General features: G+C 38.6%; 1 protein-coding gene across 2 annotated transcripts in view; it reads left to right on the top strand.

The window, feature by feature from the left end:
- Positions 1-7,953: 7,953 nt before the first annotated feature.
- TRAK1 (trafficking kinesin protein 1) overlaps positions 7,954-27,831 on the top strand; it is a 110,798-nt gene continuing 90,920 nt past the window's right edge. Inside the window, exon 1 of one of the 2 annotated variants that reach the window (XM_026841574.1) lies at positions 7,954-8,016. The gene's annotated coding sequence lies outside the window, so the exon portion shown is untranslated. The remainder of the gene's footprint in view (positions 8,017-27,831) is intronic. The other variant, XM_026841575.1, reaches the window with a different exon arrangement.

Raw genomic sequence — 27,831 nt, 5'->3', positions numbered from 1 at the left:
ATCAACAACTTTCTGACTGGAAAATAATTGTATGGATTAGAGTGGTTGAGTCCTGCACTGAGAGTATTAAGTCCCAGTCAGTTCCCCTCCCTGACCGATTCTGAACTTTAGCAACCTGGCCAATTTTCTGTGCTTGATGTGGGAGGAGAGGAGAAGATCTGTTATAAACATGTTTCAGAAATGCATTTTCCCTTTTTGAGGATGTGGTAGAGGAAGCAGTTGTACTCATTAAATCTTACCTTCCAGTGATGCCGTCCGTGATGCTGGTTCACATACCTCTTTTGGCAGAAAACACTTCTATACAATTGATTCAAGCTAAACAGTTGCCGGTTACGTTTTAATTTCTCTGTAACTCTAGAATACTTCAGACATACAGATTCTCATGTGGGTGTGTATCTTTGTGATGGATCAGCCCTTGACAGATGAAAATCTCATCCTCTCACTGAACATATGTTCTAAATCTCTCCTGTGAGAATGTACAGGAGCCTACAAGCCACTTTCACTCCCTCTTCAGCCTTAATTAATATATTGTAAATTGTGGGAACTGCTGTGTTAGAGGTATGTGTATATGTGTTTTATGAAGGTTCATTTTGATGATTAACAGGCTGATAGATTAATGCACACTCCTGCTACTTGGGTATATTGAGGATGGGCTGTGGTATTTATTTTTATTCTTTATTTTTTTTTAAATTTTAAATTACTCCCCATCCCCCAATCTTGGCACTTATTTTTGTTGCTGTCTTACAGTACTGAGCATGTTATTGCTTCAAGTCATCAGTAAAAAGAGAAACTTGCTTGTGTTCTAAATAAGTGAAGCTCAGAAGAAGCAGATCTCACACTCTCTCTCCCTCTTACAAACTTAAAATTAGATCTGCTGGCCCAACAGGAAGGGGCTTACTTTTCTTGTTCATTTTCCAACTGTCAGGCAGAGCATGTAGTCATGCTGAACAAAGCAGCAGCATTCCTGGATCCTTTTAATGATGTATTCAGAACTCCAGTGTCTCCTGATTTAATGAGTACAGTGAATGTATTCATAACTAACAAGGGTGTGCTCATTAAACAGCAGTAAGTTAACTGTCCTATTCTCTTCTAGCAATCTGGTTCATAATTAAACGGTGCCATATCCGAATACAAGACTGGGCTGTCGAATGGAGAGGTTAGATGTTCTGTGGGTATTCATGGTTAGATAGGATTAAGTAATTTAGCTTAGCTTGCCTCACTGATAGGGCTACTTTGTGGGGACTTTGTGTTTATGAGTCCCAACCATCCAAAAAAGTTTAAATTTAAGCAGTTAGTCAAAAGGTTAATTGAAATTGTCTTTTAGTTTGTAGTTTTCAGGTTCATATTCTACTGCATTGTATTGTTACTGTTGTGTAAATCTAAAGTAGCACAGCTGTACCAACTGGAATTACTAGACAGTAACTGATGGCAGAATTAGACCCTTGGTTGACCTGACTCCTACATAAACTCAGTCCTACAGTCCCGATGGTTACATGGTGACATCTGAAAATGAAGAGATCAGTTTAATGTTCTGGATTGGCAGATGCAAGCTGAACAAAGGCTTATGCTGCCTAGAGGTATACAGGAGCTTGTTGGAATTATCTTCAGTGATATTAAAATACAAGTAGCAACTGAGTGCTCATGTAAGTTATCTGCCCCCAAAAGCACACTTGTCTTAATTTTTCAAGGAATTATGGGTGAAAACATAAATATTGAATACTTACCTTATCTTTTAATCTGATTTCTATTATGAAATATTTTGGTTTTAATAGTTACAAGCAGTACTTAACGGATTTGGAGGGAGAGGGAATTTGGGCCCTTTATCACTTGTACGTGATTTGCTTTTCTACTGGCAACCTCCTGACACTGTTTTGGGAGCTTTTAGCATAATCAGGACGACACCAAGCCAATTCTTATTTAAAACCAGCTGACAGTCTATTCAGTTTGTGCCGTCTGTCTGTCTTTCTTTAAACTGATTTCAGAAAAACCCCATATAGTCCTTAGTACCTGTTTGCCATCTGGAGCAGCAGGCTCCTGCATGGGTAGAGGCAGATGTACTGAATGGCTGATGCAGCGTTCTGCAGCTGCTGCCTGTTACCACAGGCCAGCTATACCCAACTCTCATCTCTGTTATTCAGCCAGTCCTGGCAGGTTTCCTGGCATGGGTACCTGTGTATGTCTGTCAAATGTATATGGAATTTTCTAACAAATAATCATTAAAGTTACCTGCTTTCCTCTTAAAGAGCCATTTTCATTCAGATACACTGTGTAGCATCACTGCTTGTCTTCTACATCTGTCCTTTCACATTAATGCTCAGAGGGCAACTAAGCACCACATAGCCACTCATTCCTCCTTCCCCCCCCCAGCAGTGGGAAGGAGGGAAGCAAGAGGCCCAGGAAATTGAGATAAGGACAAGGAGGGATGATCTCATCCTTTAAGACACAGGCAAAAACCAGACTCTTTAGGGGAAGAAGAAAACCCTGTAAAATTTAATTCACATACTAACAACAACACTTAACAGAGTAGGACTGTGAGAAGCGCTACCACAGCTTGAAAACACCTTCTCCCATCCCTCTCTGCTTCCTGGGCTCAACTTTGCTCCCAATATCTCTACCTCCTCCCTTCCAACAGCACAGGGGGCAGGGAATGGGGGGTGCAGTCAGTCCTGCCACTTCTTCCACCTCAGGGAGGGGGGAACTCCTAGCATTCCTCCCCTGTTCCAGCGCCGTCCCCCTCTCACAGGAGACAGTCCTCCACAAGCCAGCTCTGACACAAGTCACACCCATGGGTGTGTGGGTCACCTCCACCTGTTGCAACCCTCCCAACACTGAACTGCAACAGCAGGGCTGCCTTCCCATGGGGTCCCGGCCTTCTTCAGGTCCAGTCACCTGAGTTGGTGTGGGACCCCCCACAGGCTGCAAATTCGTATCTGTTCCATCATAGACCCCTATGGATGTTGGGAGGGGTGGCCCTACTGTCTCACCATGGGATATAGAGGGGCTCTGCTTTGGCACACCTGCCCCCTCTTCTCCTTTCTTTCACTGACCTCGGTGTTCGCACAGATGGTCTTTTTGCAACTCCTCCTCACAACTCCAACTCCTCCTCCCAGATTCCCCTTCTTAAATATGTTACTGCAGAGACGCAGCCACCATCACTCATTGGCTCAGCTGTGGTGCAAAGGTGTGTCCAACTTGGAGCCAGGGGAGCTTTGAGAAGCTTCTCACAGGGGGCCGCTACTGTAGCCCCCTCCCCTGCTACCAAAAACCCCACTGCTCACTCAAACCCAGGACAGTAAGATTCCCTTTAAATGTGAACTTACTTCTTCAATCATGCTAGTCTGTGTTGTAAAACCTAAGCATGAATTGTTTGATATAACTCAAAGGAAGAAAACTTACACGCTCCAGAGTAAGGAAGAACTTGTTCTGTCCATCTTTAAATATGAAGAATGAGCCACAGCAGTTGATTCAAACTGGAAATCACTTGTTTTCTTGAGGTGTAGTGTGGAGGGAGACACACTTGCAGCTACTAGTGCGTAGTGTTTGGACCATATGTAGTGAGTACACTGCATGTAGAGAAAGAGGACAGAGGTGGGGAGGAGACTTCAGTGTTTCTTTGTTGATTTGTTTTAATCCTCCGTAAAACTTTGCCTGCTGGTGTCTGGAACAGGTGAATTCAGCTGTGTGACCTTTTTGTGTAACCTGTTGATGGAGGTGTGATGGATACTGCCACAGGGATTCCACACAAAACTGAGGCATGGAGTGATGTTTTGTAATCTACTGCTTTTTACTTCTGCCCCCAGGGTTTTTCTGTCTATATTATGCAGATTGGTGAAAGGCCTGTGTGTTTTGTGGGGATGGTGGTTGTTTTGGTTTTTATTTTTCAGGGTGTAGGATTGCCAGGACAAAAAAGGACTATTTGGGGAACAAGCTCTTTTTGTTTTATTTCTGAGGCTGAATTGCTTTTAACTTTTTTTAATACTAGACCACAAATGTGCGTTAGATGAGAGAAGTTGAAACAGTCTGTTACAGAGCTCTGTCCTGTGTTTGCAAGATCTTAAATCTTTGTAAATTAATTCTAACTTTGTCTCTATTGTGGCTTATAGCTTTCTTATAGTAACCACATAACTTATTTTTTACTTTTAATATTAAAGACAGTCTATTACTGTGTCCCATTTGCTCAGAGAGCAGTCTGTTGTTTAATGGCTGTGCTTGGGTATATGAAAAGCTGAGACACATTCCAAATGTTCTAGTTCTGAATAATAATTTATCCTGCCTACTTACAGTGTTTTCAGAGAAGCTGCAGGGGAAGGATTTTAGATTGAACACATACTTGCTTGTGTGGGTGTGGGAGGGTGGTGTAGGGGATATTCTTCACTGGAAAAATGATCCACAGTTTTCTCTATAAACTTTCTTGGCCCATCACTTCAGTTGGGATCTTTACACCCACTGTGTCTTTAATAACAGTTACTACAAAGGACAAACTTTTGTTACTTTGCGTTAGTAAAGCAACACTAGTTATTAGCACAGACTCTCTTTAGATTATCTTTAAACTCAGTGATCTTTTCCTTCCTTACCACCAAGCTAAGATGGCAGTGAGAATTATAAACATCAAAATAGTTTAGAAACGTTGAATTGAAATACATTTCAGGAAATCAATTAAATTTTGTGCTTTGCTTGTAGGTTTATTTTGAGGTGGGGTTTTTTTTGGTTGGTTGGGGTTTTCTTCCCATAGCAAATGAAGTCTCAAAGAATAGATGTGCCAGACAGCAGACTCGAGTTTTTTTTAAATGCCTCTGCAGCACTACCATGAAGCAGACAGTCTTGAGGATATCCAGTGTGAGTAGATGGACAATGTAGGGTCATGCAGCACTGGATTGTTCCTACTGTGGTGGCATAATGTTTTATGGGTAGGCAAGAGACATCTAGTTAATGCCTTGAGGCTTCGGAGGTCGTATAGTATCAGCAAGGTGACTCTTAATAAAAATCTGTGTGTAAATAGCACCAAATAACTTGTTAATTATAAAAGTCCTATGTTAATATTTTGTAAATCTGGGGTTAATTCCCAGGTGTCCAAACATGTCATTTGCTGTTCTTCCTTTTGTTGTTATCTTTTTGTCTTCCTGTCCTTTAGGAGCAGAGGTGATTGCAATTCTGCGAGAATTTAATCTCACTCCATATACTGCAAGTATCTTGAGTAAAATGTGCTTTAGGATTTATACGTGCCTTTTGTTTTTGTAAATTTTTATAGAAAAAGGTGATCATTCAGTAAGAGTTTACCTAGGTACTGCTCAACCGAGTGTCTCTACAGAAACTACTTTTCCCCTATGAAAATTAGAGGAATAGTTGATGATTCCTTTACTTAACAACAAATCAATTATTTAAATTGGAATGGAGTAGAATGCCTTGAAGATCTGAAGTGTGCTGACCTGGCGATTCACATCCACAGTTGCATAGAAAGTAGTGACTTGTGTTTCAGAATAAACTTTGCCAAATAATAAACACAAGCAAATCTATACAATGTTTAGTAGCCAGTCAGCTGTAGAATTAAATAATAATTTATATCCCTGAATATTTAACAGTGATGCAGTCTGGCAAAGGATATATAATCTTACTGTCAGTTCATGCTTGATTGTAGTGTCAGCAAATCTTCCTGCTGCTGAAGATACATGGGCAAGACAGATGGCAATTACATGGACTCGCTGGGAAACCTAAAAGAACATTGGTTGAAAAATTCTTAGTTCTCAGAAAAATAAAGTTTTGTAACTGAAAAATGAATGAAAACAAAAAATGGATTTTTCACAAGGTGCTTTATCTGCTGTGATTTCAGGGAATCATCTGTGGAAATCCCAACTTGTATGCAAAGGGTATGAACAGGAAATCTTTCCCTTAGTTCTGCATGTTGGTGAAAGAAATATAGTGTTTTCACTGCAATTTCAACATTTAAAAGTATTTCATTCTCTTCCCTGACCACTAAAGTGCTGTATTTGCATATTGCTGGGTTTTTTTTTTTTTTTGGGTTGTTTTTTTTTTTTTTTTGTACTCTTGGGGAAGAAAGAGAAACTTTTGTTAAAATTATTTTCTGTGTCTCTGGCTTTTAAAGTTCCATAGTACTGGAAAATAATTATCTCCCTAACAGTGGAACTAAATGGTATAAATAATTTGGGGATGGGAAGATGTCGTCTTTGAAGTAGGACAGGTACAGTATTTTTCTCAGTGAAAAGTTGTATGTGAAATATTTTCATTGGTTATTACTTTAAATCTTGTTACTTCACTATCAGGCTCAAATTTAATTTCTCCTCTTGCAGGTGTTTGTGTTCAAGTTGAAGAATAGAAGTGCACATGGGAATAGAATTACATTTGCAAATGTAAATCACCTCATCAAATCCACCATTCACCATATGGTGAATTGCAGTCTTCAGTAATCACAGCCTGATACTCCTAACAGTTCTTGCACTTTAATATGCTGAAACTGTATGAGTCAGGACTGTTGTGAAGCAGGAAAACGGTGGTGTGAAAAGGCACTGGGAATATCTGCAGCTTCACTGATGAAGTAAATGACGGTTTATGTGTCCTAAAGACTGGACATTATCCAGTCATACAGTCATGCTCAGTCTTGAACTGAAGAATGATGAGATGATTGAATGTAAATCATTCTGCAAACATGCACGAGTGTAAAGGATTCATACAATAAGAAGTCAGTCCAAAATGAAGAATCTTCTCTTGATTAGAGTTGGGTTATAAGCATCCAAAAGCTTGATGTGATAGGAATCACTGTAAATAATCATTGATGTAGGTGTGAGCCTTTTGAATAATTACCTAGATTTTTAAGAAGTTCAATTGTAGTTAGATATGAGTGGGAAGGTAATTTATAATAAGATCAGAGGAGAAGCGCTTAAAATTGCATTATCCTTTATTTTGTCTGAAGGAGCATCTGTTTTTTGAAGAGGTTTTGCAAGGAGGGAGTTGCATTTAATATTTACGAAGATCAAAAGTTTCTCACTGGTGTGGGCTCACCTTTGGAAGACAATGTTTACACATCCTGTGTTTTGACACTGAGAGTTGGATCAGTCCACAAAGAGAATTGGTACTGGGAGAAGAGGGGACTGCAATTGCAAACTTGTCCTGACTGTGAGGGGACAGGCAGCTGAGAACTGTTGTGATCTGTCTTGGAGGAGAAATTAAAAAAGGAAATTGCTCAATGGTTTTCTTGAGGAATGATATATTATTTCTAAATTCTTAAAACTCTAGAAGTTTGTTGAGGTGACAGCTCATGCACTATGTAAAAATTCCATTTGGGGAGGGCAGAATTCATGACTGGCTTTCCTTTGGAGGATAATTTCTGCTAAATGGGGTTTAATTTGTGAGAGTACTTGTGTGATTGCCAGATGAGGTTGTAGCTCTGTTCTCTCATCAGTTTTTCAAGACTTGCAGCAGACAGCTTTAGTCTTTTGAAATGTATTCAGTTTTAAAGTACTGCTGTATTTTGCTCTATAGATAAATCTTACTACTTTTGCGAAGATTGTGGAAACATTTTGTAGTGTTTTCAGGGTGATGAACACTTCCCTGTTTATGCTTTCTATGTGATGTTTAAGAGGAAAAGGTTTGCTAAATCTGTTGTCAGAGGATGTCTGTACTGCTCTGTGTTCAAGCTTAAAAATTTTGGACATGGTTAAAAATGTAGATATTGTAAGATGCACTTGAAAGATCAAAGTTTTAATGAAGCAGACTGTAGAGAGGATTAGTCTATAGTCTAACCCTTTCTTTCTGACTTAGTTTGGTAGTTTGTCTAACTGCTCTGCCAAGAGAGGGCGAGGAAACTTGTGCGAGAGCCAAAGTTACAATTGCATTCAAATGACCTTACAGCATCAAGAACTGTTCATTTGAGGGAAACGCAAATAGAAGCGACACTTTAAGAGAGCCTGCTAGCCAAATGGTGAAATTCTGGAGAGGAAAAGGAGGCTCAAGAAAGGAGGAATGCTATGCAGATGATCAAGAGCGAAAAGAGTTGAAAACCAGGTACAACAATGGCTGCTACGGAGCTGTAATCCCCCAGTACTGTTTGTCTCTCTTTGAGTTTAGCTTTGAACGTACTATGCATGTAGTGTGTGTGCTGAGACGTTGCTAGCCATGTTTTAAATTAACTCAGACAAAGGAAGGGAACATGGCAAATGCTGCTTTAGTACTTTTTGGTTTCCCTTACTCTGCAGTTTAGTTGAATGCTGTTTTTCAACTATTGCACTGCGTAACACTGCCTGGCCTCTTTCTCAAATAATGCTGAGCTGCTGTTGTGTGTTGTCAGACGCAGGTTTTGTTCTGGTGGGATAGGGGAAAAGACTTATGCTTTAGTATGCAAAAGTCGGGCATCGACAGTGTCCTGTGCTTGAATGGGTTAAGGATCACTGCTTACTGTGACCGCCTTCACCCTCCCTGCCTCAAGGTCTAAAGTTAGTCTAAACTGCCACATTATTTAAAGTACTGCTACCATAAGATTTTGAGAATAAAACAGAAGGAATCTGAAATAGCTAATATTTTTAAGGTTACAGGTGAAACTGGGCATCGGGTATATTAAGTCGTGATGCTATTGTTAAACAAGTGTTGTAGTGGGAGCAAGTAAATCGATGCAAATAGGATTACTTGCAGTTTTGCAGGCTTTCGACTGCAAAGAAATCGCAATTATTTGGGATACTCATATTGTCCTATATTCATAGGGCAGTTCATTTGTCACGGATTTCTACTGGTGATCCTGGAGCATCAGAGACAGGAGACATGTTTGTATGCTATGTGTATCAATCTTTGTATATGCTCATAGATATTTTGGTAACTTTAAGCTTATTTACTGAAAATATGCTATTAGTGATGCCTGTCTTAACTGGTATCCTGGACTCCATTCTGGGTTGTTAAAATGGAAATTCCTACAATATAAGGAGCTTAGACATGAGTGCTTCCTTTGAAACAGAAGATAACTTGTGCTGGGATGTTGTCATTTTATTAAGCTCATTTTATGGATGCGGTCTGAGTTTTTTTTTCTTATGTGTATTTAAATTTGAAACAAAAACTTTAAAACAGAAAAAGCAAAATGGTTAAAAAGTAATGCACGAGTTTTGGATGGAATGAACTGTTCGTAGAATTTTTTTTAAAATAATTTTAAAAATCTTGATGGCTTTGAAATATTAGATTGCTGTTGGAGAGTTACGTACTTGTATTCTGGTGGCTGGAAGGCAGGAAAACTATTTTAGATTACCTCCCAACATTGTTGCTGTGAATTTGTTTGCTTACCAGTGAAGTTTAATGTAAAAATCTACAATGCTGTAATCCAGTGTGGAACAACTCTTTATCATTTACTAATTATTTTAAAAATTTACAAGTTTTTTTACTACTCCACAATTTGGCTGTGTCTGAACTCTGTTAAAAGAATGAGTACACTTAGTGAATTTGTAAAAAAAATCACTGCTTCTAATCAAGTTAAAACAAGAAATCAAGATTAGCTTTATTTGTCACATGCTCTTTGTTACAGAAGTTATTTCATCTCTGAGCCAAAATAGTTTAAAGGGCCTTTCCATCGTTGGGAACTTTGGAACAAGGCCTGTAATAACTGTTCCTTGCTCTGTGATTGACTGACTTGAAGAAAGCTGACATTTCTTAATAAAAACTTTACATTTTAAGATTTTATGAAAGTGCTTTGGACTGGCACTACCTGCAATACCTAAAATCCTTACACACTCAAAAATCTCAGTGCTACAGTTGTTTTTAGACTTGTAGGAAGGCAAAGAGAGGGAAATGAAATGTTTTTGTAAAGTTGTTAGCATCTGTAACATGACTTTGCAAATTATGGGAGTGTAATTGTAGTTGGACAGAGATGGAGTTCATATCAGGCAGAAAGAATACCCTTCTTGTTAGCTCTTTTTACTCTCTTCTTTCTCTGTCCCCACTAGTTCGGGTAGGATTACATTGCAGCCAGAGGGCACTTAAATTCTAGTAGGAGACCTTGTCCATAGGGATTAGACTAAAAAATCTAAAGTGTTCTTGGGTGAAATACATCTGATGGATTTTTCTTGTTCATTTTCGTATGGCTTATTTTTTCGTCATATAAATTCCTGTTTCGCCCCCTGATAAAGAAAATGAAGGTACAGTGAATAGAGAGTTTGTGTTCTCCCTGTTCACTTAACTTAGCCACACTCCTTGTTTCTTTCTGTTAAGTCTACTTCTAGAGAGGCACTTACATTCATCACAAAGTGGCTCGGAATTTGTCTCCACTTAAAAAATTTATCTATAAAACACAGGGACAAGTGTTGACAATTTTCAGTTCATATGGAGAATGTATTTTTGAAGGAACATGTTAAAATAAGAAATATTTTCAATAGACTTTTATTTCTTCTCAAACCCCACCTCCTGCCTCTTTGTGTATTCCAGGTGTTACTGTTTAATGTAGTATGGACTGCCATGGAAATCAGTTTTGTTTCTTTCTGGTGAACTGTGTCCCAGAATATGGCATTAACACAGATACTAAGAAAAGTTGGAGGCAGAGGAAATTTAGGTGCTGTTAGAAACTGCCCTGTAGTCAGGAGGTGTTGTTTGGTGAGCACTCTGGTTCTACGTGTGTGAAGAGAGCTTGCATAGAAGTAAAGGGCTGGTGTATACTAAAACTTACAGACCAACAAGAAGACAGAGTAATTTAATTTTAATTAAGTCTTCAAACTGAACTGAAAGTATTTGGACTAATTTATAATACGTTTACTATCCTTCCTAATTAGGATTTTAGTTGGAATTATTCTGAGACAACTCATTTCAAATATGAAATTAAAGACTGAGTTGGCGATGTGGCCTTTTAGAGCAGTACAGTTTGCCTTCAAATCATAATGGGACTATACAGGTATTACTGGGAAAACCTGAGAATTAGAACTGATAGGAGTGTATTTCACCTTGTGGTTTCCATGTTGTTAGATTTTTAAATACTGAAACTATTTCCTCATCAACTGTTCCCTTTGATCCCACCTCATTCTGAAAGCCTTTTTCTCTAAAAGATGTAATGTGCTTCTTGATGTCATTTGACTTCACACATGTAAGGTTTCATCAGAGAGCTGGAACTAAAGTTGAAAAATGTAGCTAACAAGCTTTCAATACAGGAGATGCAGAAGGAATAGCTCCTAGTTACGCTCTAAAAATCATGTGAACTTTAAGCCACTCAAGCTTAATTTAGTGGAAGACTGGCCTGAGTGGCTTAATATAGATAGCTCAGGTATCATGTGGAAACTCTAATTTAGACATGTATTGATATAAGAGACCTTGAGCTTATTTTTATTTGTTCCTGGCTAGATTGTTTGCTTCTGTCCCCTTAACCCCGCTCTTTATTCTCAGGAACTGCAGTACATTGGCAACTGTTACTGCACAACTACACCTGACTCTACCAGGGAGAGTGAAGGAGAATCCACCTTCACATACTGGCACTTGTTCTGGTTTAGCCACTTCTCAGTGGAATCTTCAGTAAATTTGTTTGGTACTGCTCCTGGTCACCTGACTGGGAAGATGAAACAAGTAGTGGCTCTGGTCAGGATATCCTTCAACTTGCTGAGAAGTTTTGGTGACTTTTGAATGTGGCTTTTCCTTTTTCTTCCCATGAGGGAAGTTCTCAAAGTGGTGAGACAGACCATGTGATAAGGAATGCTTGTCTCTTGAAGTTGTGACAAAAACAGCTAAGCTAATAGAGGTGCATCACCCTCTTGGTGCCCTCCTTCCAATGTAAAACAAAACAAATTTGGATTTGAGTGTTTACCTTGAAATAGAGGAGTCTTTAGATCAGACAAATTCTTAGCTCTTTTCTGCCTCTTAAAGATGCAAATTCATGGGGATTTCTACTCTTTTTTCCTTTTTATTTTTTAAAGTTATGCCTAAGCATTAGTTTACTCAGATGTTTCCCAATACTGTAACTTTAAATTATAGCTGTTACATCAACAGCACAGTAATTTTTAACTTGGTTCAGAAAACTTGTTTCTAGTGTGGTCATTAACATAACATCGATAGGAAGGTCATAGTGTAACTAATGTGACTTGCCCTCTGATGAAAGTGTCATGGGAAGAACAAATGGATGAATGGATTCCCTCAATGTTTACAGTAGCCATGGAAAGTTCTGCTTTGCTAAAATCTGCATTAAGCTTAGGGAAAAAAACCTCACCCACACTCTAAATCTTTGCTTTAAAAAAAAATTATGTTTTCAAGTATCACTTTGACCCTGTGCAGGGATTTATTTGGGGTGAAATCATACTTTTGGTCTGGAAGCAGCTGGGGATTTTATCTGTACCAGAAAAAATGCTTCTGAAGCATGTATTCAAAGTCTGGAGTAGGTGTTATTGATATCACTCCAGACTTCTTAAAATTACAGCCCTTAATGCAGTCACAGTTTGACATGTAACCATACTTATAGATCTATAACTTCATAACCAGAGATTCAGTTTGGGAGGTATCATTATGAAAGCTACTGATGTCTTCCATGTGAAGAATTAAAATACCTCAACATCCTTACAAAACCAGAGACAGAGTATATAGGACACCTTCATGTTTAAAAACTTCTTAAGTTGATGGTGAATGCTTCACTACTTAAATTTTCTGTGAACAAAGCTAACTTCTATGAACCATATAGAATAAGGTTGGGAGTAAGAGTCAGACCAAGGCTCTTTGTGGTGGGTTGCAGAGTTTTGGTTGTAATGACACAAGAACTCTGTTCCATTCATTTTGAGTAAGTTGCAGAAGTTTGTGGTCTATACAGGGAGGACAGTTTCATTTATGAACTTTCAGAGTCTTGCTAAATTTTTCTCTGTACTTATGAGAGATGGCAAGTTCCTCTTAAATTAAAAAAAATCTCAAATAGAAATTCTGTAAGGATGATTTTTAAAATTATTTTTTAAGACGTCTTAATTAAAATTAAATTTGGATGGCACGCATAGTGATACAGTGCAAAATGCCACTTTATGCAGTCTCTGAAGATGACCTACTTCTTGTCATGTCTTTGCAACATTTGCGTTTACCATAATTTACAAGTAATTAGAATCTATTGTTTAGCATAAAACTAGCTTTTTAAAGGGAGTAAGAGGGAAATATTTCTATTTTATTTTTATTGAACAATGTTGTATTGCTTTGCTACTGACAAGAGACAACTACCTCAAGTTTTTGAGTGAACATTTATGTGAAGGACAGCCTCAATCTCTGATTCATTTGTATTGGAACTAGATTTTGTTGCAACTGCCTCCCAAAATGCAAACCAAATGTTTTTATGTACAGCTTTTTTGAACACTACACCAATCCCTTATTTGACCAAATTCTTGCTGTTAAGCCAGAGAACATGGTTTCAGAGACAGAAAGAACAAACAACACGGTATTTTTGGTGTTAAAGTACTCTTTCATTTCATGGAATGCTATCAAAATTACTCTTCCTTCTCAAGGCTTGATGGAAACATGCCTTGCATACCTTTTTCAGACTCAAACTGGCCTTTAATTCTGTACCTCTGAACTTTGAGTAATGGAGGATCTCATGTGCACTTTTTCTGTAGTGATCATGGCATGTAATGAAACAGCAGAGCTCACAACATAGGTGTCCATACAAAAGTGACCTGGTCATCCCTTTTAATTGCTCTGTCTGTTTTTTTACTGTTTTATAGTGAGAAAAATAATTTTGAGTGTTGAGAGTGTTGTGCTTCCCTGCAGAATGTCATGTATTACATGTTTATGAAGACCTCCAGAGAAACAATCATGAAAGACTGCTGAATTACAAACTAATATACATTTAAGTGTACTTCAGCTTATCGGTGTGTTTCTAGCGTATTCAAATTGTACAGTCAGTGTTGCTTCTAACGCAAAAGAAGACATTTTTCCATACAGTTTCTTGAGGTTGCCTGTAAAGTATCTATCACCTGGGGAAAAAACAAGCGTTCTCTCTGTGATGGGCATGCAGTAAAGGCTTCCCTAACTCAACAAACTATGCTTTAGTCTCTTTTCTGTCTCATGTCATCATACTGAGCTGTGGGGCTGTTACTAGGTCTGCAGAAATGTTTTCCGCTGATAATGTACGTGTCTTCTAGTTGAGAAGTTATTTTTAGCAGTCTGGTGAGACTCTTAGAGTCACTGAGGGACAGAGTCCTGATGGAGAGCTGTAAAAGGGAGATGCCAATGGTCTGGAATGGGAAGAAGGAAAAAAGGTACCTTTCATTCCCAACTGTTTTGTCTATTTTTGACTAAGTTGTTATTTCCTGGTAACTTGCAAAGAAAAGGCCCGTTTCTCAGGCTTATTAGCTTGTGTTTAGGCTAGAAATAATCTGTGTTATTGAGGGAGAAAATCTGTAGAATTGCATGGGTGACAACTTCCTTTTTCACTGTGATAATGTTCAAAGGCTACCTGGATCTCAGCAAACTGACACCTTTTAACTTGAGTGAATCTGAGAGGTGCTTCTCACTATGCATTAGTGGAAAGGCTCTGACCTGAGACAGTTTGGTTGAAGTGGGGGTTGTACACTGCATTTGCTTATATGCCAGACTTTTGCCTGATTGCACAGTAACCAGGGAAGGGTGATGCAGACAAGCATCGCCACTGAAAAAGGAAATTGTTATAAATTGTGGAACCTTTGATTTGACCATGATACTCAGCTACAGGCAGCTTTTTAATATTTTAAATTTCATATTTAAAAAAAACTTGTGAGCTTCAATTCGATCTATTTTATTCAGAGACCTATTGCAATAGACAAAAAGCCAAGGTAGAAAAATAGCACAAAGCTTAAGAGGGCCCATCAGTTTACATGTTCATGTGCTGCATTATGAACTTGGGACATGAAAGCTGCTGTTTTTCCATAGTAGCAGAATAGATAATGAGACTCCCCTAAATACATTGTTGTGCCTTTCCTCTTCCTCCCTTCCAACCTCTTCTTATTTTTAATGTGTGGTTTTAGTGCTAAAGTCAGAGGTCATCCCCAGTGTTTCAGTCTCCATGTGCATGACTGAGTGAATGTGTTTTTCTTCACTTTCATGCTTATTTTTGCAAAAAAAAATTTGCGGGTAGATAATTTAAAATGAAAGCTGTTTGAGGCTTCTCTAAATGATGTAGCTGGGAGTGCTGCCACACAGCAGAAACATTTCAGTGATGTGCCTTTTATTGCTGTGGGGACACCAAAGATAAGGTAAGGTAAGTGGTGTCAGTTGCTCGTGTTTCATAAAGTAACATTCCATCAGCTGGGGGGTTGCAGGCGTGGAGAAGTGAAAGATCAGCCATCTCTCTTCCTACTATTTATTGTGAGGTTTTGTATGTTCCACCCTACTATCTCTTTGTACCGGGGTAGCGTAATCTACCTGATATGGAAGAACTTCCTTTTTTCCCTTTTCTCTCAGTTGAAAATAACTTTAGAAAATGTTTATCTTTCCTCTAGCAAGTCAGTATGGGTTCATGCTGTGTAATCTTTCTTCATTTTGATGGATGGATGTTGGTCCTGCTGAGACTATTGTATGGTGGCTGACTTCTTTGTGCTACATGTGCAGTCTGGTGGATTCGGTTTTTTAATCTTTATCGGGTGGTGCAACTTTGCCTATGTAGGATGGTTGTAGGAAAATTCTGCATGTTGCAACTTTGTTGGGTCAGGTATTTTCTGCCCAGTGTCATGTAGAACATGTGATGGACTCTGGGTAATTAGCAAACTTGCTAAGCTGAAGTTTAATTTTATTTTTACAGTTGTCCATAATTAGCCTGAAGAACACAGACCCTAATGGTTAAAACCTGGTGGCTATGGTGGTGCCCCTTGTCTTTCAGCAAGGGGAACTAACAGTGAATGTGAACTGTACTATGGTAGCTAATCATTGAAAGTTTGGTGTTAAAGACTTGATGGTGTACATATCTCTGTCACAGAGCCTAGTGGCTGTGCTGAGGAACATAAGAATGATGTGGCCAGTGTCTTCTCTAATTGCCTTTTACTTTGAACTGTGAATGACTGGGGAGCACTGTGCAGCTCTGCTGTGGAAGGTGTGTTTGGAGCAAGCAAATTTTTGAGCATGCTGAAATTCTCTAATTCTCTTTCTGCCTTCACCTGTAGGAATGTACTCTACCACTGTGTACTGATGTTCACCTACATTATTTTAATCAGAATTGTAAAAACAAAAATAAAAAATCTCCATGAACTGACTAGAACAGATTCATATATCTTCAGTGACATAGTTGTGATGCAAAAACAAGCTTCTTATCTAATGAGAATAAATTTGTGCAGGGGGAAAGAGGGAAAAATCTGTCTGAATTCAGAAACCTGCTCCTAAACACCATGCCAGTAAATCAGCTATGCGGTCTAGTAGCAAGAAAATATTATTCTAGCTATATGTTTGGGTTTTGTATGATTTGTGCTGTAATTTGGTATCTGTACAGGGATATAGAGAAAGTTCACTGAAAAGCTAACGAACAGCTCTCTTCTTTGTGCAGTGCCTTCAGGTCTGAACACAATGTAGATTGAGGAAGAATGAAAATCTATGTAGTGACACTGTTACGCAGAAGTTCAAAGGAGAAAACTTGCAAAAATCGCCCCAGAATGTAGTGTCAGTTGTTAAGTGATCTGTTATCTGTTGCTGGACTTGTTTGACCTTGTTTTTTTCCTACCTTGCTGTAGGTTCAACGTGGATTATTAAATTGGTGGAGTTGTAAAACACCCTTCTGTTTCCTGTCATCGTGGGTGTATGAGCACTTATCTGGCAGTAGAATTCTGTGGGAGACTGTATAGGTGTCTCCTGTGTTGTTTCCATGCAGTTTTATGCTATGTTCTGGGAAAACTGGTATCTTATCTGGCCCTTCTGGCATACTGTGCAACTGATCTCAGCCTAGAAAGTTATGGATCCTAGTCAAGTTGCTGACCTTTTCCTCCTGCTTATTAATAAACCTTCATGTTTCTACTGCAGTCAGTGTAGGTAGAGTGAGACTGAGGAGGAGAGCATTTCAGCACTGGCTCATCCCACTGAGAAAGTGGCAGCATGCCATCCTCAAATTACACAGAGATTGTCGTTTGGGCTGCGGGCAGGGGCTGTGAAGGCAGCTGGCATGGGTTTTGGTGGCTGTGGAGTCTCGACTGAACAGCAACTTTGGAGCAGGAGCACAAGTGGTGGAACTGCAGACCTACAATGAAAACCCGTGGATCAGTTAAAAGGAAGAGAGCTCTAGGAAGGTTGTCACTACCACATTCACTCCAGTGGGGCTGTGCTAGATTTACTGCTGCTTAAAAGCTGGCCACCTTTTTAAGCGATAGGACAGTGGCTTATTTTGGCATCGAGATGTCAGTTGCTGGTGTTGGTAATGATGGAAGTTTACAAGGGAATTATTACGGGGCCTGAGTCATGGGAAACTTACTGTGCTTCCTCTTTTGGCCATGGAGATTCCGGCCTAATGATGAATGTCAGCAGGCTATTTTGATGATGAATTTTTATTTGGTAATATAAATGAAGTATGTGTACACTTTTTCCTACTTTTCTGTTTCCATGGTGAGGGTCAGGTGTGTGAAAACTAAGCTTCACTGCTGTGAGACCTTACAGAGACAGAAGAGCACAGAAGAATGGAGTATTACCAAGTGATGATTTCAAAGTGATGGCAGATATTTTACTGAGGAGAACAGAAAATGGGTCTTAGTAGAAACTGGGGGTTGTGCTGAACCCTGCAGTTGGTACAGGTGAATAAACAGTATGTTTCTGAAATGCAAGTCTTCATCCAGAGCAGCAAGGGAAGTAATGGTAGTCTAATGTACCCACGTCATCTCTGCAGTAGGAGTAATTTACAGTGTTTAATTTCCTGCATCCTGGTAGGGGAAATGTTGTAACTTTCTCTTTTGGGAGATGGTCTTGTCTTTTGCGTGAACTGTTTGGACTGCTATGTTCTGACCAAAAGGATGACCAAGAATTTGTTAAACAAAGCCAAAACTGTATGGAGCAAGTGATGGCCTGGTGATCTCTGCTACTGTTTGGCATTCTTTTTAATATTCTATCAGCATTTCTTGCTGAAAATTCTGTTGGACCCCAAACCCTTAGCCAGATACACTGTGTTACCTTGCTTGCACTTAAAGCATGACTAAATTTAAGTCAAAAGCTTTTCTACATGAACCATAGGAATTAAATATGTTGGCTTCTTTTCAGGGAAATCAGTGCCTGTGTAGAATATAGAAGTATTTTTCTAAAAATTCTCTCTTAATGATGTGATGTTCAGCCCTTGCCAAGCAAGTTAATTTTTCCCTGTCTGCCAAACTAAGTTGCGAGGAAGTGCTCCCCAGACCTTCTTTAATAGCAAGAGAATTTCATATTCCCTCTCAGCAGTAAAAGAAATGGCTTTGAGGTCTGATGCTAGTACATACTGGACAGAGAACCTAAAATTAATGACGGCTAAATTATGAAATTATGAAATTGAAGGTGTGCAGTGTCAAAGCACTTTATAATGTTACTGGCTTCCGCTGCCAAATCTTGGCTTCTTTTTACTTTTTTTTAACTCAAATAAGAGTTTCTATGTCAAATAAGCAATCTAGACAGGAATTTTACAGAGTAGGTAAAGAGGTCTGTTCCTTTCAGGAAATCCTGTGTTTATATTCAGGATTGCACCTATAGGCCTTACTTTCCATTTTCCTTGTCAATCTAGAAATCTGAATCTTCCACAGGTCTCTTGCCAGAAGGTCCCTTGCTTCTTCATGCACAAGCAAAATGTGTGAAAGTCTTTAAAATAGTCAGACAATTACTTTGGCTTTAGTGATACTTTCCTATGGTGTCAAAATTTATCATCTTCTATAAATGTAACTGTGGGTACTGAAAGTCCAGAAAATGTTCTCATCTTAAATCTGAGTAAATTTTACCATTATTTTGAGGGAACTGACTATTGGGAATGATAACTTTGCTTGTGATAGAGTATGTAGATGAGTCAAGGAAAATGAATCCTAATTGTGGTTCTGAGGTTGATAGGACCTTTGTTTTGCTGAATTTAGATTATGAAAAAAACATTTTGAAGTAAGAAGTTTCTAAGCATCTCAACACTGAGAGAGGCTAGGCTTTCTTTTAAACTTGGGGCAGGGAACATTAGTGATTTTTTTTTTTTTTTCAGTTGAGTGAAGTGTTTCAAATACTGTGTGTTCCACCACTGTAAATCTTCATATGGTTCTGTGCACTTTCACCTTTGCCATCTGTCTGTAATATTTTACCAAATTTGTCCAGTTCCTCTTACTGCCTCAGCAAGGGTTGCTTTTCATACTGTAGTGAAAAATTTCAGAGAAAGTTTTCAGAGAAATTTCAGACTACAGATTGAGTTGTAGAGTACACACAGAAAAAAATTCTTGACATGTAGGAATAAGGGTCGTCAGAGTTGTTTGCCCTCACTGAAAGCTGGCTTGGTTGCTTGCCTGAGGCTGTTGGTATTCTCAGAATGCTTTCTGACTGGGTGCTAGGATATGAATAATTGATAAGGCATGCTGATAAGTGGGAAACTAAATTGAAATTGGTAAGCAGGTCAGCTTGCCTAGTTCACTTTACAGCAGTTTTAGGTCTCCATCAACAGAGATTTACAATAGAGCAGGAGCTGGCAAGGGTCAGTTTGGTCAAGTGTTTTCTTACTGCCTGTGCTATGACTGTGGTGGGTAAGTGAAGTTCAATATCCAGTACTGTCTGTTGTGCATTTTGGAGACTATGTACATGCATAGAGAAATTTGTCTGAGGACAACTTCAAGCATTGTTTAAGGGTTATTGCATTTTTTTTCCAAAATCAATTTCCAAATTGTTTGGAATCATTTGATCCATCTGTTTTTTTTTTTTTTTTTTTTTTTTTTTTTTTTTTTTTTTTTGTGTGTGGTCCTTTGGGGAAAGCCACAATGCTGGATTTCAACTTCATTGTGTAATTCAGTAAAATAGTTTAGTCTGCAAATGAAGCAAAAACAGAGCATGTATTTAATTTGCTTTTTTACCCCTTAGCTTGTGCTCCCTTGTAAGGAGACTCTTTTTTTTTTTTTTTTTTTTTGTATGAATAGTGTATTACAGTGTTGCTCTTGCCATGTTCTTGTTAAATGCCCCTGGAATTCTCTAAAAAACTCTGTTCCAAACTCTTTGCTAGTGCAACTTTTACTTTAATGGCACTAAGCCATGGTTAATTGGCTCAGTTTCCTAAAATTCCACAGCCTGTTGTTAAGATAAACATTTCTAGGTTCCCAAGAACACAGACGCATGTATATGGTAATATACTGGGTATACAGAGCAACCTTTAAACAGCAAATTCTTATTCTCCTATTTTATTCTTGATGTTTACACACAGACTTCATAAGCAGAAAAATTACTTGACAGAATAATTGTGTCAGTTTTTAAACTACATAGTAGAGGCTGTTAAATATCTCTCTTTTGTTGTAGCCATTAACCTCTAGGGAAGCAGAAGGGAAGCAGTCCTGCGCTGGGATGGTGTGTGCTGGGATGTACTCTCATTAGTCAGCAGCCCCTCTCCCAGTTGTTCGGAAGTCCATGTGACTAAAGCTTTGGTATAAGGCCCAGGATTGCTGGTTGCTTAGGAATTTGTAGTCCTGTTATGTTGCTCCTCACACTGGTACATGAAGTGACTTGTAAGGCCCGGGTATCCACAAGTGTTGGAAGTCTGGCTGTCTCTTCACTGAAAAGGGCTGTGATCTCTCTTTCCCCCAGCCCAAAGCTTTAGGGAGGGCCTATATTTATAGAGCTCATGACAGAGCTGGGTTCAGTTCACTCCTGTCCTCCCAAACATAATAGTATATGGTTAAAAAAAAAAAAAAAAAAAAAAAAAAAAAAGAGGATATGAGGGCTAGGGTTATTAACAGCCAGTTAAGAAATTGTGGGACAGGTTCTGGGTAGTTCTGTGCATGTCTAGGGTTGTAAGACAACCTTGAAGAGTGAGGGAGGTTCTCACTGGATCATGCCAGTTGCTGGAGAATGTGGGGAGGCTTGCTGCCAAGGAGTGAGGGCCAATTATGCTAGTGAGCCAAAGCAGATCTTAGCATCTTATTCAGAGCAGGAATTGGTGGTCTGACCTTGGAGGTAAGCTTCCCAATAGTCATCTTTAAAATTACTTGTAGCAGCAGTAGGAAACTTTTAGTTCTTAATTTCTGCAAAAAAAATGGGATGGTCTCACTTAACAGATTGAGTTTTGATTTGTTTGGGTTTTTTTCTTTTTTCTTTATAATCTTTGTAACTGTTAGTCCAAATGAATAAACTCAGTCTGAAAGTAAGTGGATCAGGACACAGAAGGTATTGTGTGTGGATTTTGGGGGGGGGTTGTGGGTTTTTTTAGGGCTGTTTGCAAGGAATTTTGTTCCTTTTTTTTTTTTTTTCTATCAGGTGGCTCCTTTCATCCTGCTCTCACTGTCTCTGTTCAATAAGAAATAGGAAAGCAAAGCAGCTGCCTTAGTTCTGTTATGTGATATTTTGTGTAAATGTTTTCAGAAGGACAGATAGTAAAATTTGAAATAGTGACACTTCTCCAATCCTGTAGAAGAGCATTTTAAAAAAAAAATTATGCCAACTCTATGTAGATTTTTTTTGACCCTCCTGTGGAGGGTGAGAAATTTAAAAAAATCCTCCTGTAACAGGAGAAAAGCAATAGTAATGTAAACCAAGATTAAAATCCCCCCACCCAGGTTCTAAATCATTATAAATATCTGGTTTGAGTCAGTCTCTTCTTTGTTTAGGGTTACTTGACTAAAACTCTTGGCCCTAATTTATCGGCAATTAGGATAATTGTATCTTTGTTCAAACAGTAGTAGTGGTAGGGGAACCTACCACGGTCTTCCAGCTGTTTTCACTCCTTTCCCTTGGTCTTTTGTGTTATCTTGAGGAAGAAGATATGACTGATCAGGGTTTCAGCTTGGAATGGTAATGTATTTTAATTTGAATATATTTACCTACTGCATGCTGTCTTAGGGCCAGGCAGAGTTCAGTAGGGTTGTTGGAGGGTTTTTTTTGTTTGTTTTCTTCTTTTCTAGTAGCTAGTTCATGTGTGTCTGGTGCATTTGTGCCTCCCTACTCTGTTCTGGTCAAGTGCTCTCCCTGGTTCTGAGCTCAAGGCTTAGGACTCAAGCACAGACACAGTGGTGTTACCTTTTCTGCTGCATTTCAGAGATATTGTGATCATCCCACAGCTCTTCCCAACTAGTGGAAAAGCAGTACCAAATGCTCACCTATCTTCTGAAAGTCTTTGGGGCTTATGGAGAAGTAAGGAAGTGGGGAGTGTCATGCTCTTGTGGTGTGTAAGCTAATAACACTTTTCAGGTTCAGATGTTCCCATCCATCCTATTTGAGGACCTGGTTTGATGCTGGTGTAATACTTTCCCCCGTACCTGAACTCTTTGACAGATCTTTGATACCTGCCTGGTATGAGGAGATAGACTGGTAGGCAGCATATGTGTTAATGGTACTGAAGCTGACGTTCGTGTAGTCTAGCTTGTGTGTTGACTTTGTACGAGGCATGAGTTCATACATGCTAAATACAACAGCAACCTTAATCCCAAATGATTTGGTGGTTGGTTTGTTTTGGTTTTGGGTTTTTTTAAGTCATTAAATCCTTTCCTTCTCTTCAGCAAGTATTGGACCATGGCCCTTGGACCCATCTTGTATTGATCTACCTCAGTGGGCACTTTACATGTCCATGGACGTGAATGGAAAGTACATATTTGAGGTGTCTGTAGTTTGTATTGCTATATCGCCATACCTCTGAGCTTTGTTATGTTACCTGATGAATTCCTCCTTTGCACATGCAGTTTGTGTTCACTCTGGTGGTGGCGATGGAACAGCTTTCCCTTTTCAAGACAGGTACACAGCATGTCTAGCTAAGATCTCCTAGCCAGTAGTGTGATGCCTTGCAGGAAAGGCAATGCACTAATTTTTAACTGTTTTCAGTTTTATTTGTTCAGAGGTGGTGGGGAGGGCAAGTTTGGTGGCTTACATTACATAAAAGAAGCTGGAGCTGTAAAATGCTCCCAGTGTAATATGAGCCTTACACAAGGAAGAACTATTTATAGAACCCTGTGATACTGGCCTAGGGGAACTTCAGAGCAGAGAGGGGCAGTGTTACATGCAGCTGGGTGAGAGCACACTTGTGTGCTCTCAGCTGCGAAGGTCAAACCCAGGGTTTTGTCTTACGGTATGCTTCCACTCTCCCTTGGCCTGAGAGGAGGGAAGATTGATGGGCTCCTTTCAAAGGCCAAATTCTAGTGATGAGAAACTTTGGTTTGTGAAGAACAGTGGGGTGGTTTTCTTTTTTTCCCTTCTCTTTATGGGACTTTTTATTTGCAATGTTTTGACTTGCATTACGTTTTGAGAAAACATGACTCTGTCTACATTGATCACTTAATGGTCAAACAAGGTCACAGTAGCAGCTTTGGGGACCTTTAGATTAAGGCTTTATGGTTTATACTATCATTTAAGCATCTTTTTAGTTATTGCTGCTGCTATTCAGGCTTTTGTTACCTAGTGATGACTTACTCTAAATTAATTGCCATGTCACTGGCAGTTAGCCAGGTATTCTGGTTTTGGTTGCCTTCATCTGCTTAATGCTTGTTGGTTATGAGGCTTTATAAAAAGTGATTCTAGAAACCTTTAGCTTGAAAACATTCTTTATGGTTTCATAGGCAGAAGAGCCCCCTTTTGGGAAGCATAGATCTGAAAAGATCCATCATAACCACTGGGTGTTGATGCTTCTCTGAAAAGATTGCATTTAGCTAAGTCAAAGAGTTCCTAACCTCACTATGAAGGGGAAAAGAGAAAAAAAAAAAAAAAAGCATGGGATATAGTTTAAATGTAATATAAAGCTTGAATAAAAGGGTTCTGTGTGATGTTGGGCTAGCAGATGGCTTCGGTGTGACTGCTTGGGTCACTGGACACAAAAGCATTGTTAAGAAAGCAAGGCAGTATTTCCTGCAGGGTAATCTAGGAAAGATGATTGATTGAAAGGTTTTGATGGCTTTAAAACTTTGGATAAGGACATAGTCTAGAATTGTCCAAGATGCCTGTTCCTTTGATTTGCTGTAGAAATAATGGATCTCTTCTAAAATGAGAAATGCAGTACTTGTTTTTATGTAAAGTGTTTGAAGGTAAATAAACTGCTTGTTAATTCTGTCAGTCATCTTTGACACTTTGTCTATGTCCCTCTAGTTAGAGGTTTAACTAAGTAGTCAATATTATGCATATTTAAAAGCTAGCTTCTGGGTGGAAACTAAAACCCCATGATTTTTAAGAAATGTATATAATACAGCACAAGATTAAAGCAACTCATTAAACTATTCGGGATCAAATTCAGCTTTTAGATAAAAGTTAAATAGTCATTACATATGTATGTATGTGTGTGTGTGTAAAAGACCTATTGCAAATGGTTGTTTCTTTACAGTCCGATAAAGTGTGTTTAAATGAATTCAGGCATTTTGACTAGTTTATGAGCCCACCCACTCAGTGAAGAAGCTGTTTTTAACTTAAAAAAAAAAAGACAAACTTTTATAGATGCAAGATGTGAATTAGTAAAAAATAAGCAAGTTGAATGCTTGAAGCAAAGTCTTAAGTTGCTCTGGTCAATTCACTGATTGTTATCTAAAACACAGATTGAAGATTATTCATAATGACCAAGGGTAGGCCAACATGTTAATCTATTTCACAGATTAGACAGACAAATAGACTGTCTTGGATTTGCCACAGTGTCTACATACGGCATTTTGCATCTGAAGAAAGCTTTATCGTGTAAATAAGAAGCTTGAGGGCTCTTTTTAAGGAGCTTAGTAAAACTTAGCAGCCTTAGTAAAACAGAGGTCTTTAGTGGATTTATGAAGAGATGTACAAAACAGGGAAGAACACTTCTGGTGGGGGTCTTGCAGATACATAGAAGGGAGGAATTTGCAGACCCTAAAAACTTCTCTGAAGTGTTTAACCATCAGTTAGTAGTTACTAAATGAGAATTAGAAAATTAGTAAATGAGAATACAGGATCAGAGCTCTGTAGCCCCAGGCAGATGCTAGGAGTGGGAAGCTGTCTCAATTCCTTGATACCCTAAGGTTCTGTCTAAATTAGCAAATACTTTGGTTGAGAGGGATGGATGAGTAGATCAAAGTTGTTAGCACTGAAGCTTCTTAAATCTTCATTACTGATTTGGGTGGGTTACTTTAGATGCACCATAGGCTGAATGTTCCCCACTTCCCAAGTGCTTTGAAGCTTCCTGAAGGAAAAAATGTAATGGGTACACACCAGATGACCTTGCAGTGATGTAGTCCACAAGGTTATTTGAAGTTTCACATCCCTGTTTGGCAGCAGGTTGCATTTGAAGTGCATCATGGAGCAGGGTTTTCAGCTTCTCTTACTCAAAAGGGATTTTATTTTTTTTTTTATTCGTGTGCAGCAAAGCTGTTCTGAAAAACCAGCTGGCTCACAGTATATGGTTTTGCTTCAAAACTGTGCTACTTCTCTAAACCAAATAGCGTAGTTAAATTAAGTATGAGAGTAGACATAGCAAAAGGATGACCTGGAATAGAGGGGAAGATTTCAGTTGAAAGCATTGTAAAGATATTTTTCCCATCTTTTAAGAAGTATTTTTAAATTTTGCAGATATTTGCCATGATCAAGCTGCCATTTTAAACTAATGAATAAAAATATTATCTGAAGCACAAAATCTGAGCTAGATAACTAAAAATTGTTCAAAGTGTAATAATCACCATAGGGTGCAGTGTGTAGCTCTTGGGTAGTGTTTTTTTTTTTTTTTTTTTTAAAAAAAAAGTGAAATGCACTGCTGACTAACCACACTTTAGTTTTTGACTTGTTTCCTGTAATCTGGGCTGCCACATGTATACTGCAGTCGGTACCCAATGTACTTCTTGATCAAGTCTTACTCTGCAGTCATAGTCCAAACTGTTGTGTACATGTACAGTTAGATGACAATGGTGTTTAGTGTATATAGAATTTAAGCTGTTCCTATAGTAATCCTGCAAACAGTCTAATTTAAGGATTTATTGGGTCAGACCAAAATCTGGGCATTGTACAGAGGAGGTCTGCAGGAGCAAGTCTTTGTGCTTATGTCATTGCTCTTATAAAGTGCAAGGTCTGAATGAGTGCCTTTAATAAACAGCTTACAAACAAGGGATTTTTTCCAGAGTAAAATTACCTGATTAAAAACATTTCAATTATAAATTTTAAGGGAACTGTGCTCTTTCTGCAAACAGTTCACACTGAAGAATTAAGTTCAAATATTCCAAATGAAGTATTTCTTTAGACCCAGGTCTGTTTATTGGCCCCAAACTGTCACTTTATATAGGCTGTTAGAAATGGTGCAATACAGCCACTGAGGCAAAAGCTGAGTTGTTCCCTATTAGGTAGAAGATTTATTTAGATGTAGGCTGGTGTTAACATATACAGTAGAAAGAATGAAATGTGTTGAGTTTTCAACAAGAAAACTCATAATCTGATTTATAAACTGTGTACTTGTTTGGATGTCAGAAGGAGTAAATATGAAACATCACAGTAACAATTTATATCATCTTCTCTTATGAATACTGTAAATGCAGGTGAGACTGACTAAAGTAATACCGATATTTGTATTTCATGAGTATAGTAGCTACAATGTCTGTTTCTCTTCATGGCTGTTTTGGCAATCTGGTAAATACTGCTCAGCTGTAGTTTGTTTTTCTTTTCTGCAACAGTAAGATTTAAATGTAAGTTTAAAGGAAAAGCGTGTACCCCTGGATTAGGTAGTAATATTTGCCTCGCAAGAGAGGCCATGAAAACACTGCCTCGATAGATTTGATAGATAGAATCTGAACAACACTTCCACTGTGTGAATGGAAATGGATGATATTAAATAGTTCTGAAAAGAAGCAGGCATACACATTTTTGCCTGCTTTATTCCCTCTGTGATACAAGGTTTTAAGATTTAAGGCAAATTCTCTTCCTTAATCCAGACCTTGACTTTCTCATGTAGATGTTACATGTGGTTCTGCAGCCAACCAGGCAGACTGACTTGTGGGGATTTGTGGGGGAGTGTTTTTTGTTGCTTATTTGTTTTTTCAGGCTCTGTTTGTTATAGTTTCCATAAGTGCCTCCAGTGAAATAGCTTGTATGAAGGAAGAGCACTGATGACTTGTTTCTGAATGTGTCTCTACTTGTTCTTAACAGTGACAAGGCAGAAGCTCTTGGAGTGCAGTTTACAGGAGGGGGAGAACTGATTCCATGGTACCTCAGTGGGATGAATGTTAAGCCGGGTGAAGGTGGAGAGGTGAAGCTCATTCAGCACAAAATTCTAATGCAACTTGCAATGTTATGTTCTGGCCAAAACTATTTTTGGTGAGGACTGTGTGGGACATAGTTGGGAATGAGTAAAGGTGATCAGATATGTCAGATATTGAATGTCAGTGTGTTACAAGATCTCAGATTCTCAAAACTCGGTTTACTTTTACACAAAAATCAGACTGTGGTTATCAGTGTTACTTCATTTGGTAGTGTTGCTATGTTGCTGGCTTCCTGCAGTTGCTAAGGCAGAGCATGGAGAGAAGGACAAGAAAAGCTTAAGAGTGCTGTTAATGCTTCCAGTTGCTTACTCCCAGACATGCCCTTGTTCATAACAACAGATTTATCTAACAATTTCCCAAAACAAACGTGATTCACAGATGTGTGGTAGCATCTAGGACAAAATGGAGCCCTTTTTAATCAGTCAGTCTCTGTATTTCCAGTATATGTTCTTATTTATAGCTTAAGCTGTTTCTATCTTCAATGCAGAGGGGAAAACAAATATTTGCATTTTGATTCTAACTGTATTTGAACAACTAATTTCTAATATCAGTAATCTTCTTCATGTTACTCCTAAAGAGCCACTTGAAAGTG

Source organism: Athene cunicularia (genome assembly GCF_003259725.1).
Source record: "Athene cunicularia isolate RWA chromosome 2 unlocalized genomic scaffold, athCun1 chr2_part1, whole genome shotgun sequence".
Taxonomy (NCBI): Eukaryota; Metazoa; Chordata; class Aves; order Strigiformes; family Strigidae; genus Athene; species Athene cunicularia.
Note: the sequence above shows the minus strand (reverse complement) of the source record. Positions and strands in the feature narration are given on the sequence as shown.